The 18583-nt window shown below is 40.8% G+C and overlaps 1 long non-coding RNA gene across 7 annotated transcripts in view; it reads left to right on the forward strand.

Annotated features, from left to right (window-relative positions):
• LOC149917173 (uncharacterized) overlaps positions 1-18583 on the forward strand; it is a 426137-nt gene that overhangs the window by 70196 nt on the left and 337358 nt on the right. For 4 of the 7 annotated variants that reach the window (XR_016468095.1, XR_016468100.1, XR_016468101.1 and 1 more), the window contains one exon: positions 17587-17709. This is a non-coding gene — a long non-coding RNA (uncharacterized LOC149917173). Of the gene's footprint in view, positions 1-796; positions 899-13912; positions 14182-17133; positions 17262-17586; positions 17710-18583 lie in introns of those variants that run through there. The other 3 variants (XR_016468098.1, XR_016468099.1, XR_016468097.1) reach the window with 3 other exon arrangements.

Below are 18583 nucleotides of genomic sequence, written 5' to 3' on the forward strand. Positions count from 1 at the left end.
TTAAGTACAAGGACACACAAAACAATAATTAAGAAATAAAACCAACCCTCCTTCTACTTTGTGGCCATTAAAACTTGGAAAAAATTTAAAAGGAGCATGTGGACACTTCTGTTGTGTCCATGTCCTACAAATTCATGCCAGTTAAACGTACAGAGAATATAGAATATAGGTCTTTGTGGCTGTTAGGCACATTCATTCTTCACGAAGCGCTGGCTGCAAATCCAATTTCATAGATTAAGGGCTATAATGTAAGCATAATGTAGACACCTGTCGGTTTATGGAAGCCTAAAATAGCTGCCTGGATGGAGCGTGTTTTTCAGTAACTTGGAGCATATGTAAGCTTTTTGATATAGTTTAATTTTTTTTCCAGCACTTGTCTGTCACCTTGGCTTGTTGTGTGAGCTGCAGTACAAATAATAAAGTATGTGCTATTCATTTGCTGACTTATTAATATGCAGTGAGGGCTTGCCATTAGAAATTAATATACTCCTGCTCTTCAGAAAGAGGTCAAAATGCAGCACTATTGCCATGCTGAGAAGCCAACAAGGTGGCTCTTTTACTGCTAGTGAGCTGAGTGCTATCAGAAGGAAGGGAGAGAGATGACACTGAAGGTAGAAAGTTCCAAGAGGGAGCCCTTTTTGGCAAGAGTCTCTGTGGTGTCAGGGTAAAGCCAGCCCTTCTGAGCAGAGCATGCTATGGGATTTTCTTGTACCGGTGTAGATGGCTGCTTGTCTTCATTTTGTTCAGGAACTCAAACTTCCTCAAAAGCCTTACTGTGACTGTGCTTGCCTACTAGATGCAATCTGACTTCAGGACATGGCTGCATGAGTGTGTCACAGTGAGTCCACCCTTGAGGATTAGTGTCATATTAATAACAAATTCTGTGGTCCAAGATATTGTGGAGCTTGAGGTAAATGAAATATGTTGCCAAATAAAATCTTCCAGACTGATGACATGTCTGTGAATTGCCTGTTCTTGTCTGTAGCAAGCAAGTGAAATAAGTATGGTGTTTAGTCCAGAGACTAAACTGGCAGCTGTGAGTTGCTGCCTCTCAACTCTTCCTGATGGGTTCTTCATGAAACCCAACAACTGAGTGCTTCTGGTCCTGTTCAAGATATGGTCAAACTTGAGTTTTTCTGAAATGAATGGAGTTATAACTGATGATAGTGGTAATTAAGGAAACTTCAGCTTGGCACTTTTCGCTGGAGTCTGATGCTTACAGCAGGGCAGTGTTTTGAGCACCTCTGATTTACTTTCCAGCTGTCCTTAATGGCATTGAGATTTCCATCCTTTCATTCAAAGGTTGAGGGAACTGGGCTTGTTTAGTTTAGAGAACAGAAGGCTCTGGGGAGACCTCATTGTGGCCTTCCAATACTTGAAGGGAGTGTATAAACAGGAGGGGGAACAGCTGTTTGTGTGGGTGGACGAGGGGAATAGTTTTAAACTGAGACAGGGGAGGTTTAAGTTGGATATTAGGAGGAAGTTTTTCACCCAGAGGGTGGTGAGGCACTGCAACAGGTTGCCCAAGGAAGCTGTGGATGCCCCATCCCTGGAGGCATTCAAAGCCAGGCTGGATGTGGCTCTGGGCAGCCTGGGCTGCTGGTTGGTGACCTGCACACAGCAGGGGGTTGGAACTGGATGAGCGCTGTGGGCCTTTGCAACCCAGGCCATTCTGTGATTCTATGATTCAGTAGGGTTGAAATTGGTCCATGGTTCAAAATTACTGCTGAATTGGGAAAACAGGCTAAGAAGACGACACTAACATTTACATTAGCTTTGTTTTCTTAGGAAACCATGCTAAAGAGCCATCGCTATGTTGATATAACCTTCGATGGTGTTTTGTGGGAGTTAGCTCATTCTTTTACTGCTGATTCATTCAACAGTGTGTGTAACTGTGTTTAAGAGAAGGGTTTGCAGATAACATAAATTTACTAATTTGAAACTTGGAGATGGGAGTGAAGAAACAGGAAGGAAATCTGAGCTCTTGTAGGTCAATCTTTTGGTTACGTTGGCATTAAATCAAGAACAGGAGGAGAAAGATTGTGCAACAAAAAATCTGAGTCTTTTTTTTTTTTTTACTGCATTGTCACTTTCTATTTTTGGGAACCTGAAATGACCTGGCTTCCTGGGCTGAACGCAGTAGTGGTATATCCTTAATTACAGTCTTTTTAAGCTAGTCTCCATTAGACACAAGTAGCATTTTTTAACAGATGTCACAGACCAGGCAGCAGTCCCAAAGGCAGAGGAAACTGACTGCATCCCACGACACATGAAGCTTCACATGGCATTACAGAAATTACTGATGGTGTGAGGGTTGGCCATGCAAGATGAAACACTGCTCAGCATGAACTTCAGAAATAATAGAGAAAGAAGAGAAAAGGAAAGGGCAAGAGAACTTGCACACCTTTTTGGCAAGATTGAGAGAATATAAGTTGTTCTTTGATGCCTCCTTTAGTAGGAGAAACAGCATTTGTAGATTTTGTTTGAATGTGCAAGCCTGTATCCAGTTTATTTCTTCCTCAGTGTTTCATCTTGCACGGCCTTGAAAACTGGACTTCTGATCTTCAGCCTGGCTTTGGGCAGAAGCAGCATTGCTATATAATGCCTAATGGTTAAACAGACGTGATTCTTTTGGTCTGTATGAACAGCATGAGAGGCTTTCCTTGCCCCTTTTGCTCATTTGCACATAGGAACTGTGTGATCTCAGGACTGTTATATGTTGCACTGCCCTAGCAATTACTTTTGCTGTGGTTGACGTTGAGGGACTGCTATAAGAAGATTTTCATAGTTCTTCTGAATATCTTTAAAGTGTTAACATATGTAATTTTCTTACAGATCTTGACAAACTCCTCTGAGAAAGCAAAATTTCAGTTAGTAGCAGTCTGTAATGCAGTGCATGTGGGCATCAGCCACGTATTACCTGGATTTAAAAAAATACCAGAACATTATCATCTGTTAGAAGGAAGATCTATTAGATTTCATGTCCTTTCCCTCTTCTCTACTGGGTGGTTGTAACCTGCTGGATGATGGAAATAAAGTTTTAAGAATGATAGCTATATTTTTTCTGTGCATACAAATAATGTACATGTAGGCATGGGATTATTTATTCATAGATATGAGGAAATCATCTAAATATTTCAAGCAAAATTAACATTTAAATATGCATGATAAGCAATTATGTTATTTAGTCCTACTATAGGCATGTAACTCCAAGTTTTTTCCCTGAACTGTTTGAAAAAAATCCATTTCTAAAAATTGAGCACCTATATATACACAGTGTAATTGGTGTAATTGGATATAAAATTGAAAAGGTTAAATATCCATTTCCATGGAAAAATGTATTGGAAAACAAATAAACCCTGGTGGCTGAAGGTTTGGCACTTTTTCATGAGCACTGGAATAACTGAGGAAGCTTATAAATTCTTTGTGATGTTCCTGATTATCCAGGGGGACTTCACAGACTGCAGCACTGGGTTTGCTTGAATCTGGATCTCCAGTGCCTGCCAGAATTATGGTCGTATGTTTGCACTGCTCAGAGTAATGTACAAAACAAGGCTTACGTGATTTCTGGCTATTTTGCCTTTTGCCAACCATCATCTGTTGCTCAGTTTGTAGTAGGCATCAGCAGAAGAAGTAGATTTTAAGACATTTGAGTAAAGCTTAGGCTTAACTTTTGAGATGGTTTGTGTTCAGTGTTCTGGCGTGATATTCAGGAGCACTTTTTTTTTCTTTTTTTTTTTCCTTCCTTCTGTTTTGCAATCTCAAGGAAAAATGAATAATGAACCAGGTAGTGTTATTCACACCAGTTAGGAACAGCCAGGAGAATGCTCAGGGAGTATAGCACAAAATACCTACTGCAAATAGAGGTCTGTCTGGGTCAAAGAAAGAAAAGAGAGTTGTCCTCTGCTTGTCTGTCCTAGCCAGCTACAAGCAACAAATTGCAGCATTCTTATTGCTTTAAGCATCGGGGTAGATTCATTTCTTTTAAGTGAGTGTTTTCTGGATGCATGTATTGAATGTTATCAATTTGTTTTTGAACAGGAGGATCTCAGGATCTCCAGAAAAAGGTCTGGATCTTGCAAACTTTTGTCTGACAGGAAAAAAAAGGGAAGAAGAGTTACTGGGGATTTTTGAGGGTGATGTCAGAGATAGAGAATGTCTTCATGCTGTAAGTTCGTCATGATAGCTGATGGTGAATAGGAAAAATAGTAATGGATGAAATCAGAATAAAGATTTAAAGTAAAAAGAGGTCAGATGGACCTTATGATTATTATGATTATGACCTTGTCTGATTATTCTTTCTTCCTGAGTTCTTGCTTGCTATGTGCACGTATAAATATAAGAAAGGGAAATTTGCAGGAGGCTGCCTACTTTTCCTTCTAGCTGGAGGCAAGCTTGGCCATAGAACAGAGAATGGGAAGTAGGTTGGTAAATGCTGATTGCAGCACTAGCTGGGGAGTTCTTCTGTTGGCTGGAGGCAGGAAGTTCCTCAGCCCACAGCTGCTGGATGACAGCAATGCTCCTTTGTTTCCAGCTGAGGAATTTGCTGGTTGTACCACAGGCAGAATTTCTCAGATGAAAGTTGCAGCTTTTGTGGGTGGAGAGGAATGTTTCAAAGGGCTAAATTGAGCCTTCTTCTGGCTTGTGACTCTGAATGGCAGGAGGAGGGTACTTCAGGCTACTACTTTTATAATGGGCTCACTATATCTGTTGGCTTGTTAGGACCAGCCATCGTGGAGCTGATTGGTACTCCTTTGACAGATTTTCTTCAGATCATATTCATGTAATGTCTCTTTTTCTTTAACAGTCTCACTGTTTGTACATGATAGATGATATTTGCTAATTGTTAGAAAGATCGTTGGTGTCATCTAAGCAACCTTAATGTTCATCATAGAATAAAATTAAGGAACTTATTTTGAAGCTGTGTTGATGCTAATGCTGTTGGATTAGCAATATCCCCCATAGTATGGAAAATTTTCGGCCTGTTCTGATACTGTTTATGTTGTGGTGGACTGGTCTCCTTTGTGCTCTTCAGATTGCTAGTGAGGCTGCCATGATGTTTTCAGGTAGTGACATACATTTAGCCAATCCAGTTAATATTGACAGTGGTGGCATGTTTTATGAAGGGATCAGAGCTTTGCTTAGTTCTGTCAGCTGTCCATTATTTGAATGCCATGTTTTGAAAGCTCAAGATCTGCTAGACCGTGAGCACTTGGCTCTAAACTCCTACAGAAGCATCCAAGATCCTGCTTTTCCCATCTGCTTTAGCAAAGATAAATTGTGGCGATTCACTTTTAGGACAGACCTGACCTTTTTTTTTTTTTTTATTAGCACTAGGTTGGGCTAATACAACTAGTTTTTTATAGAGCAACCTGTAGGAGCTGCGTAGAATGTACAGCTGGTTCCAATAGCACAGCAAGCTGACTGCAGAGAGCTTCTTGTGGTAAGGATGCTGTGCCTGCAGGTAGAGCTACTTGTTGGCATGTAGCATGACACAAGATGCTATTTGCTCCTCCGAAATCCTGAGTGATTTGGGGCTGGGTTCCTGCTTGCCTGCTCCTTTCTTGTTTTTTTCAGTTTAGTTTATGTTGCCACAGGATTGATCCAATGGAAGCTCTTGAACAGAAGCCAGTATGAATGGTAGGAGATAGTCTGGAATTCCTTCCTGCATGCCAGAATCGGGCATTCCTGACATTCCTGCCACCTGAGAAGGCCCAGTGGTGACTTTTGGAAGTAATTGGCTCAGAGTTGATTAATTATATTTAATTAGACTGTGGTGATGTACTATGCTAGTTACTTGTGATCAAATCATCCAACTTTATGAAGGCTGATGGCACTGGATGGTTTTCATGCCTTCCCAGTGTTGCTAGGATCTTCTTGAGAATGTAGCTATTCTTGATTGACTTCAGGAGGAGCTTCAAGAAAAATCCCAACAGCCAGTCCACCACCACCCAGCTGAATTAATCCACAATGCAATGGTTTACTTTCTGTGTACCCTTTAGTTAAATTTGATTATTCTCATTATGAAAAAAAAAAAAACAACAACAAAACATTATTTAAAAAATGTCTGTACTAAGGCAGTCGGTTTTTAAAAAGCAAGGTGCTGTTGAAGTCCAACCTCCCCAAATAATGGAGTAAGACCATGTGTCATTAACAAAGCCATGAGAAGAGTGCTTCTTTCATCAGTATGCTACTGCTAGGCAAGAAATGGTCTGGTTGGGATTTTAAGAGCCAGATGTAACTGTGCTTAATGAGACACATGGGGGCTGGTCTGTGGCTGGGGATAAATGGCTTTTAGCAGTAGATGCAGATGAAAGTATTGCATTTCTGTCTACAGAAGTCAAAAGAGAAAAAGACAACGATCCCAGATGGAGGAGTTATCAGGATTGAGAGGGATATACAGCTGTAGCCAATTTGTGTATTTTAATCTATTGTTTGAGGACTGGAAATTAAACAAAAAGAAATATTGAACTCTTTTTTAAAAAAGATCTGCTGCTGACCAAGACAGGCTACAAAAAAGAGATGCAAAAATTTGTCAGTTTGTATCATATGGAATGTAAGTTTTTATACAGAGTACACTTAAAATACATTGGAAAATTCTTCTGAGTGTGTGTGGTAGGAGAATGCTCAAAATCACAGAAAGAAAATAAAATCAGCTATCTCCTGTTAGCAGAAGTCTGGTGAATATCCAAAACGTGGAGTTCCAATGCTGGTAACTTACATGTGAGAAACTTCCTGCCATTGGTTACTGTTCCAAGTACTGTTGGTAGTTAGGTCAGCATTTGTTCTCAAAGTGTTGAAAAGCAGCATCTTTCTGAGCTTTAGCACGATGGCTTTTGTTATTGGCAAAAAAAAAAAAAAAAAAGCAAGAAGTCATTATGAAATATTTTTACTGGCTTCAGCAACAGCTCTGTGAATCCAGTGGTTCAGATTAGCTCATCACATACCTCAGGGTTCAAATGTAAAACTCATCTCCACCACGACAGTTTCAGTATTTAAAAGAAGGTACTGCCTTGCTGGCCTATATGTGGAAAGCAGTGTAATTGCGCTCTTCAAAGCACAAGAATCAACAAATACCTTTATTCCTCTTGAGCTTATTGGCTATAATGATATATATATGAACTCAGGTTCAGAAAATGACCATCCCAAGAAAAGAAATGTGCTTTTCCAAGTTATTTTGTCTTTAAGCAGAACAGAAATCCTGATGGATACAGTTTTCCATTGTCTTGTCTCGTGGGCTGGTACCAGAAGGAAGGCTTAGTGTTCCCCCCTCCTCCCCTTCCCCCTCCTCTTGCCAGTAACTGCGTGCTTCCTGGTAGCTCTGGCATACACCTGAGCACTTGTAAGCCATCTTTTCTTTTTTTTTTTTTAATTAAGCTTTGTTTTTCTTACTGAACTAATCAGCTCAACAGGCCAAACAAGTGCCATGCCCTCTGTGGTGTCTGTGACCCGGTAGTCAAAATGGGAAGGTTGGGTGTGAGGAGCAATTTCTTCTCCAAAGAGTAGTCAAGCAATGGCACAACTGCTATGGGGTGAGGTCACCATCCCTGGGGTGTCCCAGAGCTGTGGGGATGTGGCACTGAGGGACGTGGGCATGGTGGGATAGGTGAGGTTGGACTTGGGGATCTTGGTGTTCTTTTCCACCCTTCACGATTCTGTGATTTTTAACAGTGTTCTGTCAGCTTTATATTTAAATACAACTTATTACTGAGAGTGTTTATATGGTGTTTACTAGAAGGTGGCATTGCTGAATGCCAGAAAAATGTGGCTGCATACCAACTCATTGTGAGGCTGCTGTACTGTGGTATTATGCTTGCTTGAAGCCAGTGACACGGCTGCAATTGAATGTAGTTAACCGGGCTGCTTTCTTCAGAAGTGTTTCTGATTCAGTAGAGCCCTTTTCAGCATGCTGCAGTCTGGCACTGGGTCATACGTTAGGCAGTCTGCATAAGCTGTGCATTACTGTTAGACGAGGGCCTTCCTTTGCCTGTGAAGAATTGAAGACAAGGCAGAAATCTCTTTGTATCTACAGGCAGCATCTCCACTCCACAAGCGGCAGGTGAATGATGGGAGAGCCAGCTGCATTCTCTCATAGCAAGGCTAATAGAAAGCTCTTAGCTAGGTGTGTGCCATTTCCTCTCCATGGCAGCCGTGTGTCAGACAGAGAAGCAGCGAGGAGAGCCAACCGCAGCTTGTGACGGCTCTCGCCAGGCTCGCAGATGCCATGGGTCTCCTCCAGACATTTGTCACTGCAAACTGCAAACCTCTGCCAGGGGAGAGCTGGGAGCTCAGCCTGAGCCACGTTTCATCCAGACTTACACCCTGAGCACTGCGAGCATCACAGAAATGCAGTTCGCTGTTTGGTTTAGTATGGGAAAAACACAATTCTGAAAAGCTTCTGACTGTTGTTTTTCTAACAAGTGAAACAGATGGATTGGAAATAGTATTTACTATTTATTTCCTCAACATATCAATATGTGAGGAGCCAGTATAAATTACAGTTTGACTGCAAACAAACCAGCCCACACCAAAGCAATAAAGTAAACACTGTTGTATTTTGTTTCAAGTCAATATTATGGGAATTGAAATGGCTGATGTTTCTGTTTCCAATGGCTACCTCTGATTAGCTGAATTGTAGGCTCTGTAATAGAAAAAAAAATAATGGTTTTAAATGTGGAAAATAGGTTTAGAAGCTACGCCACCAAATACCAGAAGCAGTAACTTCAGAAAGTATGCTCTTCAGCAATAGAAGCAACATTTCTATCCATTTCTGGTTTGTTTTTTTTTTTCAAAAGAAGAATAAGAGGGAAACCATCAACAGCACAATTATGCCGTTGAATTGCTTGAACTCCACATACCAAGAAATGGAAAGGCTGTGTATGTCGTGTTCCTAACAACTTAGACTGTATGTTATTAATTCAGTGTGCACTTGGTCAAATTAGTTAAGATAATAGACAGCTTGACCAATCAGCCCTGTACTTCAGCTGTAGTTTTTCATACAGCATATTGTGGAAACTGAGAACAGATGAAAAAAGGGAATGTCAAAACAGTGAATTGAATGTGCTCCCCAAATTATTCACTTATTTCAACAAACAAGAATAACACTGATGTAATATATGACTGGTTTCAATGCTAAAAGCATATCAAGAGCTAGAATGTACTTACGTGGCTAGACAGTAAATATCTTTGAGTCCTTATAATCCATTAAATTGTAAGAGTATGTCTGCTTGTCTAAATGGAAGGAGACACGTCTCTGCTCTGCACCACTGTCATTTATTCCTCCACTTCCTGATTCTTTGGCCTTTTTGTTGTTGTTGTTGTTGTTAGTACGTGTTCTTTTGTATCTGCAGAATTACTGCTACTCCTGCTTAAGTTTTCCACTGTTCCTGAGAGCTGAGTTAAAGCAATGTACAAATTCCTGTGCAGCATTTTCACTCTGAGCTGCCCCTTGCCACTATCAGAGGATGACTTAATGCAGATGAAGGGATTGAATGATGTGAGGCTGAGCTACCCTGGCTGTGCTTTGTATTGGAGCTATTTGTTCCGCTTTTGGTCACAGACTGCAGTGTTTGCTTTCTTTTCTTTGTTGCCCAGGGTTGCATATGAACTCCACAGAGATGACTGGTTTGCAAAATAACTTTGTATAAATACACTGAATGTTATTATATCCTGATCTGCAAAAGGTTTTATCACCAGGTAGACCCAGTTCCAATGCATTGATCCTCTTGTTAGCTTCAGATAGCTGTTGCTTGAATCAGAATGTAAGAAAGAGGTCTTTTCCCTTTTCCTTTTGTCTTCAACAACTCTATGAATCAAAATTATTGCTCAGACATGTATCATAGAATAACAGAATATCCCAAGTCGGAAGGGGACCCGTAAGGATCAAGTCCAACTCCTGGCTCCACACAGAACCACCCCAAAATCCCACTGTGAGATGCTTTCTATCAGGTGATACGTTACAAGATTGCTTGGGATTTAGAAACAAATCAAGTGACTGATGAAAGTCTCTGCCAGACTTGTTCCTCATACTGCCCATGCAGTGCAGAGGGTGTGTACCTTAGTGAGCTTCTGTTGCTTGGCATTGCGGGAGTGCTCTTGTGACCCTGTTTCAATAATAGCTGTTTTGAATAATTGGAATAGCTTTACCTTAGCCTGATCTGAGAATCATAAATGAAATCAGACCTTGGGCAAAATTCCAAAGAATGGACACGGTTGTGGAAGCTGCTCACAGCAGAGATGACAGCAAATAAACACGTTTCCTCTACATCTCCTGACCTGTCCGATCCCAGAAGTCTTTCCTTACGATCTGGTTCAATAGCTGTCTGTGATTATTTATCATCTGATGGTAACTGACTCCTAGCACCTGTCCTGTGTTGTAGTTCCAAAAAAGAAGCAAAGGCAGGAGAGGCCTGCTGAATGCCATACTTTGCTTGTTGGTGTGAGGTTTAATAGGAACATGCCTGTGCTCCTAACGTATCTAATTCTTAATGAGAATGGAGTTTGGATACATGTTCTGTAGGGCTCCTAGCTGTCCTCACTTTTTTGGAGAAAATATGCACTACGCATAAACGTGAAGGCAATATATTAATGCTTTATATTACTGAAATTGTGGAAACTTGAACTAAATGTGCTTTTTAGTGCTTGCTTTGAAGTCTGGAAGAATTGAAAAATGCGTATATTTGAATTTGAGTATTATGTATCTAAACAGCTTTTAAAGTAGTTTCACAATGAATCTGTTCTAATGTTCCTCTGTCTAATTGAAACCCTAATACCTAAGACCTCAAGGCTGTGTAGCTGCTATTTTCAGAGGTGCTGAGTGCATACAGCTGCTGTTGACTTCCCTTCATTCTCTGGGTGTTCAACACTTCTCAAAATGAGTGCATACAGCATCTGCTGCTGGTACTAGAGTACTGGATTTCCAGCAAAAACAGCTGAAAAATTTCCGTAACATTTCTATAGTACTCAAATGAGTTGTCCAGCACACATTGTGCACTGCTGTGATAGTTTTCTTTGGACATTACCTTGAGGATACCTGCGTAACGAACTTACACATTCACCGTGCGTGAGTAATGCAGCCTTGACTCACAGACCTCTCTTCTGCACTGTAATGAATCTATGTAATGTAATATGTAATGTTACCACATGCAATACCCCACGTGGCCTTCACAAATGTTACCTTCTTTGGCATTGAGAAGTTGAAAGTTTCGATAGAGCCTGCTAAGCTTTAAGAATTTAGCTCTGGTTTGTTTGAATCGGATGCAGAACTTAAAAGTGAATGGAGTCAGACACAAAGAAAAGTGATGTAGTGGTAAGGTAGCTCCCAGATCTGTTAAGTCAGTATGTACCCTTCAGCTGAAATGTTCAAATAAGTCCTGCATGGATTATTCTGTTGAACTCACAAAGCTGAAGGTTTGGTGTTTTTGTGATTATTCCCTAACATCTACTTACAACAGGTTTCCGTTTGCTGAAACAGCATTTTTTATGTATTTCACCCCAGTCTGTCATTAGAACTTCCTCAACAGTGGGAATTGCTTTGTGCCAAAGGAGAGGGGACAATTACTTCAAACCTTTCATTTTCACAGGCTGTTAGCACTGCTGCAAATTAACAACTCTTGCAAGCTGATGTGATTTGGAATATATACTACTTGCATTTGTAGCTGAGCAAGGCTCACTAAGATGTATGAAAACAGTCGTGCAACTAGGAGTGACAAGTACATTGAGACTGGAAAATGTTGGGTTGTTCCCATTTGAGATAGCACTGTAAATGTGCATCATTAGTCTCTGGTAAGGCAGGGTGGGTTGAGCATCAAAGTTTCTACTTTCAGAACTGCTCAAGAGTGTTTTTAAGCAAGACGAGGTGCACAAATGTAAAGCTGTCTTCATTTATAGCCCTCGAAATACAAATATAAAACTATGAACTCAGACCACCAGGAAGTATTAGGCATGCCAGCTAATGTTTACTGCTGTGTAGTCTTCATGTTTTCCATGCATGAGTTGTGGTACTTCATTAAATACCTGTCAAGCAGCAGGATTTACTTCGATATTGCAGATTTAAATACCGTAGACTTTTTATTCTTTTGTTTAAACAGGCAAGTAGGCAAAATAACTGCTCTCATTGTTGGTTCACACCTCGAGGATATAGTGCTAAAGTTTTTGTTATTGAGAATTTCTACTCATACAAATACAAAAGAGCAGGCAGAAATTTATTTATAGAGTACTGCAGATTTCTGAGCAACAAATTAAAGGGACCATTGGTTCTTTTGTGAATGTGAATGTTTTGCTGGGTACGAACCATCTATTTTCTTTTTAAATATTGAAATGTTAAGAAAACAAATGCTTAGCAAATCAGACCCTGAGTTTATATTTTAAACAATTCTGTGGGAAAATGTGTCTTGCATTCACAGCATGCTCTGTTTGCACTGCAGTATTTGTGTATCATGGGAATCTCAAATAAGCACAACAGTACGTGCAGAACATGTGCAGATATGTAGAAAATTACCAGAGAAAAATGAAGCATTGCTCTACTAACTAAATAAAATACAACTTCTATGTGCTAATGGTTAGCTGCTCCGATTCACAGTTTACCTTTAAGGGTAAGCTTGCTTGGCAAGGTGTACAAGAGATTCATCCAAGTGTTTCTTCTGCAGTGTGATCCTTCAGCTGCTCTTTTAGTAGCAAGGCATAGGACAATTCATACAGGTGACAAAATACTGCATGGCACATAACAAAAATATCCGTGTGTCTGCCTAGATACGCAATCTAACACAACTACAGGACACTAAATAATACAAGTGTTTGTTATGACTTTTTCCAGCTGCCAAACATGGATTGTGCTGGATGGGCTCTTTGCAGAGCTAGAGCTGGTATGAGAGCTCAACGTGGATGTGTGCTGCTATCAAGCACAGAGACACTATGTAGGTTAAATACCTGCTTGTTTAGAAACCTAACAGTGATACTGCAGGTCATTTTTCCATCAAAATAAGTGATGTTTATTATGCAAGGAGCACATTTTAAAACTCACAGTGGCAGATTTGTAGTTTTCACACCACAGGGTCAGGCTAGTGATGCAGTGACCCATAGTGCACTTCTTTCATTAGCACTGTACTTTCCCACCAAGTTGATAGGAAAAGTGCTGCAGCTGCCATTAGGCAGGACAGATGCATCCAGGCCATTGCACTCTTTGCCCTTCCCACTTAGTCCACCACTGCCTTCTCTCCTTCCATCTTAGCTCTCAAGGTGCATCTTTTGAGGGGACACATTGCTCCCAGCAAATAATCCCTTGCAATCTGATGCTGTAAAATCTTTCTTGATGTTCTAACACATTGTGAATTTATTCCATGTTGTCCTGAAGTCACAAGGGGAAAACACTAATGCAGCTGAAATCCAACTTGTAAGACCTTGTTGGGTAACTCTAGGCAAGTCACTTTATCTGCCTGAGTCTCAGGTTCTTCATCTGCTAAAGAATAGAGCTTCATAAAAGTACTGTAAGATCTGCTGATGAAAACCATTTTCATGCTTCCTTTTATGACAGCAAACACTTTTCATGTGGGAAATCCTACACAGTTGTATATGTATTCATCACAAAAACAGGAAAAATAACCCAAAGAGCTATATGTTTTTTTTTAGTACTGATACTAGTGCATATTGTTAGGAAGCATTAGAGTCTGATTTTTTCAAAAGCAAAACAAAAGGGATTGCATAAGAAGCTTGTGTTCAGAGGCTGCAACTCATGGGGAAATGTATATACTGTCAACATTTTACTTGTAAGAAAACACTGAACCCATTAGGCTGCTGCTGCTTCAGAGCTATGTAGAGACTGAATTAAAAGTTCAGGAGAAAAAGGGGATGACGAGAGTTTTACAACCATAGGCTGATATCTTTGAAAAACATTGTTATGTTTTTTAAACTGCAGAGGATTTGGATGATGAAGCTATCTTCTCATTCACTGCCAGGATCCACCTGCAGGATCCTGTGGGGTTTCACTGTTCCCAGAATGAGGTCCTGACCATCAGCTGCATGGATCCTAACTGTATGTGCATACTGAAGGGGCTGGGTTAGCACAACTAAAAGTGAGCATTAAGTTAAATCTGCCTAAATCTATGAGTTGAACCGCCAAAATATTTCCATTTGTTTCTTTTAGGTCTGTTGTTACACGTGTTTCCTTTTATAAAAGCATTGCGTTTCCCCATTTTGTGGTCAGTTGTGTAGGTGGTCTCACCTTTTGCATGCTTACCTTGAAATATGCATCAGTGCTGCAGGTACCCTTACAACCTGTGCAGCTGTGTGAATTCATGGTGCGTGCTGCTTGATTACTATCCACTCCTTTGACCCAGTAGTTAAACCAGAAAATTGACATCTTCGTTTTGTTTTGTGTGCAGAAACGTTGCCTGCTGTTTGGTGTTCCACCTCAGCCCATGTGCAAGCAGAAGGGCCAGCAGTGCAGGGCTGTGGCCTGCAGGACTGATGGGGGTCTGGCAGTGAGGTGGCCCACAGCACTGTGGTGTGGGTTGAGCTGTCCTGGTGGAGTGCCATCCTGTGCATGGTTCTGTGCAGTCATACCCCCATGTTTGGCACCTGGGATTTTTACCATGAGCAGCGTTTAATATTTCATACAACCCCATGTCTTGTCTGAGAAAGGCAGAATTTCAGCCTTCGTGTAAAACAAAGCTTTCAGTCTTCTGGGTTGCAGGAGAAAACTTGGAAACACAGGGCCAGCTGTCAAAGTGCCAACCACTTGTCACTTGTAACTTCACTACCTTAAACACGTTACAGAAAATAGCATTATTGAGACCTGTCTGGGTGGTGCTTTGTGTTCCCCTGCACCTCCCTGGTAAATGAGGTGTCCTTTTGTTTCCACACATTAAGGAATGTGTTACTCATCCCTGTTTGACCTTAGTGAGATGAAGTTAGAGCGCTGTGTGTGCAGTGCCTCATGACTGTGTTCCTTCCAGTTGGGTCAAACGAGACAAATTTTAGATCTTAAGCGCACGGCTAAATTTACCCAGTTCTGCATACTTGATTTGGCAAAACCATATGGACTTTTTGATACATTCCTCGGAGCTCTTCTGAATCCGTTTCAAAAGTCTCTGTTCACGAAGCGTACCCACTGTTCAGTAGGAGGTGTAGAAGAACAGCGCCTATTTTAGGCGGAAGATTTCCTGCGTGCCTCAGGCCAGCTAACACGAAGCCATCACCCAAAGCAGCCACGAGGGCTGGCCCTGTCCCCTGCCTGGGCTCCATCAGCACACAGGCTGAGCCCTCTGGAGCAGGCCCTTGGATCTGATCTCTAATCCCCTCTGCGAGGAGGATGTGAGGCTGGAGGGGAGGAGGAGGAGTTGAGGCACTGGGGACGGTCTCAGGTCAGCTTTAGCTACTTGTAGACGTGTTTTGTTTTTTGCTGTTTGTTGTAGGTCTGGTGCAGAAGATGGAAAATTCCCTTTAACCAGTTAGGCAGGATTTCCAGAGGAAAAACTGTATTTGCTAAAGTCAAGCTGTGAAACAGCTGATGGATCACACCCCAGTGATATGCCTGAAAATCATCCTGTGGAACACTTGATGTTTAATGCCTATCCTGTTCACTGAGTAGCTTTCCTTGAGAATGAAGGCTCTGTGCAGAAAGCAAGCTCGTCCTGCCTGCACCCATGGCAGTGGACATCTTGGTCAATAGTGCAGCTGCTTCTTCTGAATGCAGCCCATGATATGAAGCAATAAGTGATAAGAGGCTTGGCTGAAAGAACAACTGTGAGCTGTTCAAAACATGCATAAGAGTACATCAGTCTCTGTGATGTCCTATATACTTGTTTTTTCCTTTAAAGGACTTTTTGATCTGTAAGTAGTTGTTTTGCTTGTGTCAAGTGAGCTTAAGAAAATGTTTGTATCTGAAAGGAGTGAGCTCAGCCTAGAAGGCACAAATAAAGTATTCTTAAACAGAGAGCTGCTGGAGCTCATCATAAGGTTTGACATCAGAGCTTAGACCATCCAGAGCTAAGACAATGAAAAAATTAACTGATGTTTTAATATTTTTATATTTATAGTCATCTTTTTTTCTCCTGTTTACCTAACCATGTGATGCTGCTGCACACTCTCTGGGTCCTTTACCCAGTGGTGAGCTGATTCAGGGAGCTATATTGGCAGAAGAGTACTTGCTGTTTTTTGTGTAGCTGGTTCTCTGCTATCTCATTTTTTGAACTGAATCACTGCAAAGTGAGACAAGCTCCAAAGGCAAAAAGGGAGAGGCAGAGTGTGAGCCAAACAGGGGAGGAGAGGAGCCAGCAGGACAACACCTTCCCATTGCATTGAGCTATTAGACTGGCTTAACTGTAATCCAGAAAGTAACTTTAAAAATTTTAGAGTTTATTAAAGACATTTTATAATTTTGTTTCTTGGTTAATTGCCCAGATAATTATGAAAATCCAGCTGAACTCATGGGGATTTAAGATATGCATTCATTGATGTTTTGGCATGTTGTAAAAGAACACTGCAAGGCAGGATTTTATTCTTTTAAATCAGAATTGTGGTCAGTTTTTCAGTTTAGTGCCTAAACTGAAAATGTAGCTACAACTAACATAGAATTGAATGCAATATTGTGTTTCACATAAAATATTTTGCTTTGAGCTTTTCAGTACTTTCCAAATTTCAGATCTCCTCTATTCAGCTGTAGAATTCAATCTGAACTCGCAAATACTTTGTTTACTCCAGAATCTTCTTTGTTTTTTTGGAATACAAGCTATTCATTTTTTGCTGCCAGCTATAGCTTGTAATGCAGGCTCATGAAGCTAGGCCACTTCCCTAGCATACGCTCTCAGTGAGTCAGGACTGCGGGTGGAACTTGAGTTTTGTCATTGCCAAGAATAAAAACACTCTGCTTTATCAAAGCAGAAAACGTAAGGGCATCGTTTTTTATTACAAAAATGAAAAACTGCAGTTCAGCATTTTTGTATTTGCATATTTCTGTAGCTTTTTCAAATTAAAAATATTCTGTGCACGCATCAGCTTAAAAGCACTAAAAACCCATCAAAACACAGCCTGGTGTCCCAGCATGTGGAGTGCTTTGGCCTCATCCAACAGAACACCAGGATGCAGCCATGTTAGTCATCAATGTGGTTACAAAAGTGAGTGCTTCTTGCATTGCAGGTTCGTACCCAAATACAGCTACATTTGCAGAAGATCACAGAGAAGTTTGGTATCCGGTTGGCTGAACTGACAAATTTTCTGGAAATTCCCGTAGAATCTGAGCTAAAATTATTTCTTTTTGATGCTGAAATCACAGCTGTGACGAATATTCATCCTTATCTATGATTCATGCATTCTGTCAGAATGGGAAGTGTTAGAGTAGCACAATTTAGTAACTTTTGTTTACTTCCTCCTAGTTCAGCATTTCTCATTTAACATGTTCAGGTTATGTGTATAACAAACCCACTATTACCTGTCTGTAACTGATGCTTTACCATTTGTTCAACCATTCGCTGCTGTCTAGTTATAAAATATAAAGTTTCCTGGGTAATGTCACCTAGTTGGGGGGGGAGGAATTTTCTGCATTAAAAGTTGCAAAAATCATTGAGAATCTTGTATCTTTTTTACATACAGAGAATTTCACCCTTCAAACCATTGCACAGTTGACCTGCAGAATGAGATCACCGTGGCTGTTAGCAGTTGCAGTGCTTCTTTATGCCTGGTGAATTCTGTTTCCACGTGCCCATCTCTCAGAAGGTAAGAGTATTTAGAACTTTTGGTTGTACACTTATAAGGTGTCAGATCTGTCCCCGCTGCTGCTGAAGTACAGCTTGGGACCAGTTTACCTACTGTGCCCAATTCTCTTCCACCACCTGGAACAGGGGCACATTTTTCATGCACAGCCCTGTGCCCTGCAGATAGCTTCATTTGTTAACTTTGCAATTTATCACAATCAGTAACTCCCCGTTGGTGCACAGTCACGCTTCCTTTTGCCTTTTGGTTCCTTTTAAAAGATTTCAACACGTTAGCAACCAAAGATTGTTTTTCTTCAATAGTTGCATCTTTGGTGCTACACTTCATATGTTTGAGAAAGAAATCGTGGTGGTCTTTGATGCAATTAAATTCAAAGTAGCTGTGGGGATCTTGAAATGAGAATATATTTTGCTGTGGAGCTGTCATCCTAGCTAGTCACTTCAGACGAATGCTCACTCTCCCTTGGTATAAAGTGATGTGTATTTTACAGCAAAGATTTTTCTTTTCTGTCTACCCTTACAGTCATCAGAAAATTGTAAATGGAAGCACCGTGTTAGGTTGAACAGCTGGTAGTTGTACTTAAAAATAGCTAATGACTTATCTAAGTGACAAAGAACAGGTACTGAGAGGGCAAAGCAGCAACAGAGCTGCTCAGGTGTTTGTAAGAACAGCTGAGGACTAATGAAAACACCTAAGAAAACAACTGAGCTTTGCCTGCACGTTGCTGTCATAAACATGACTTCTTTAATGTCTTGCCAAACCTACATTGTTAGAAGTCAGATGGTGCCACTTGGAAGATAATTTAAAAATGGTGTGCATTAGAGGGATTTCCCTGAATTAGAGCAAATTTTGTTCTTTTGCTTACAGCAAAGTAGTT

This window comes from Phasianus colchicus, chromosome 7 (genome assembly GCF_987193195.1).
Source record: "Phasianus colchicus chromosome 7, bPhaCol1.hap1.1, whole genome shotgun sequence".
NCBI classification, from domain to species: Eukaryota; Metazoa; Chordata; class Aves; order Galliformes; family Phasianidae; genus Phasianus; species Phasianus colchicus.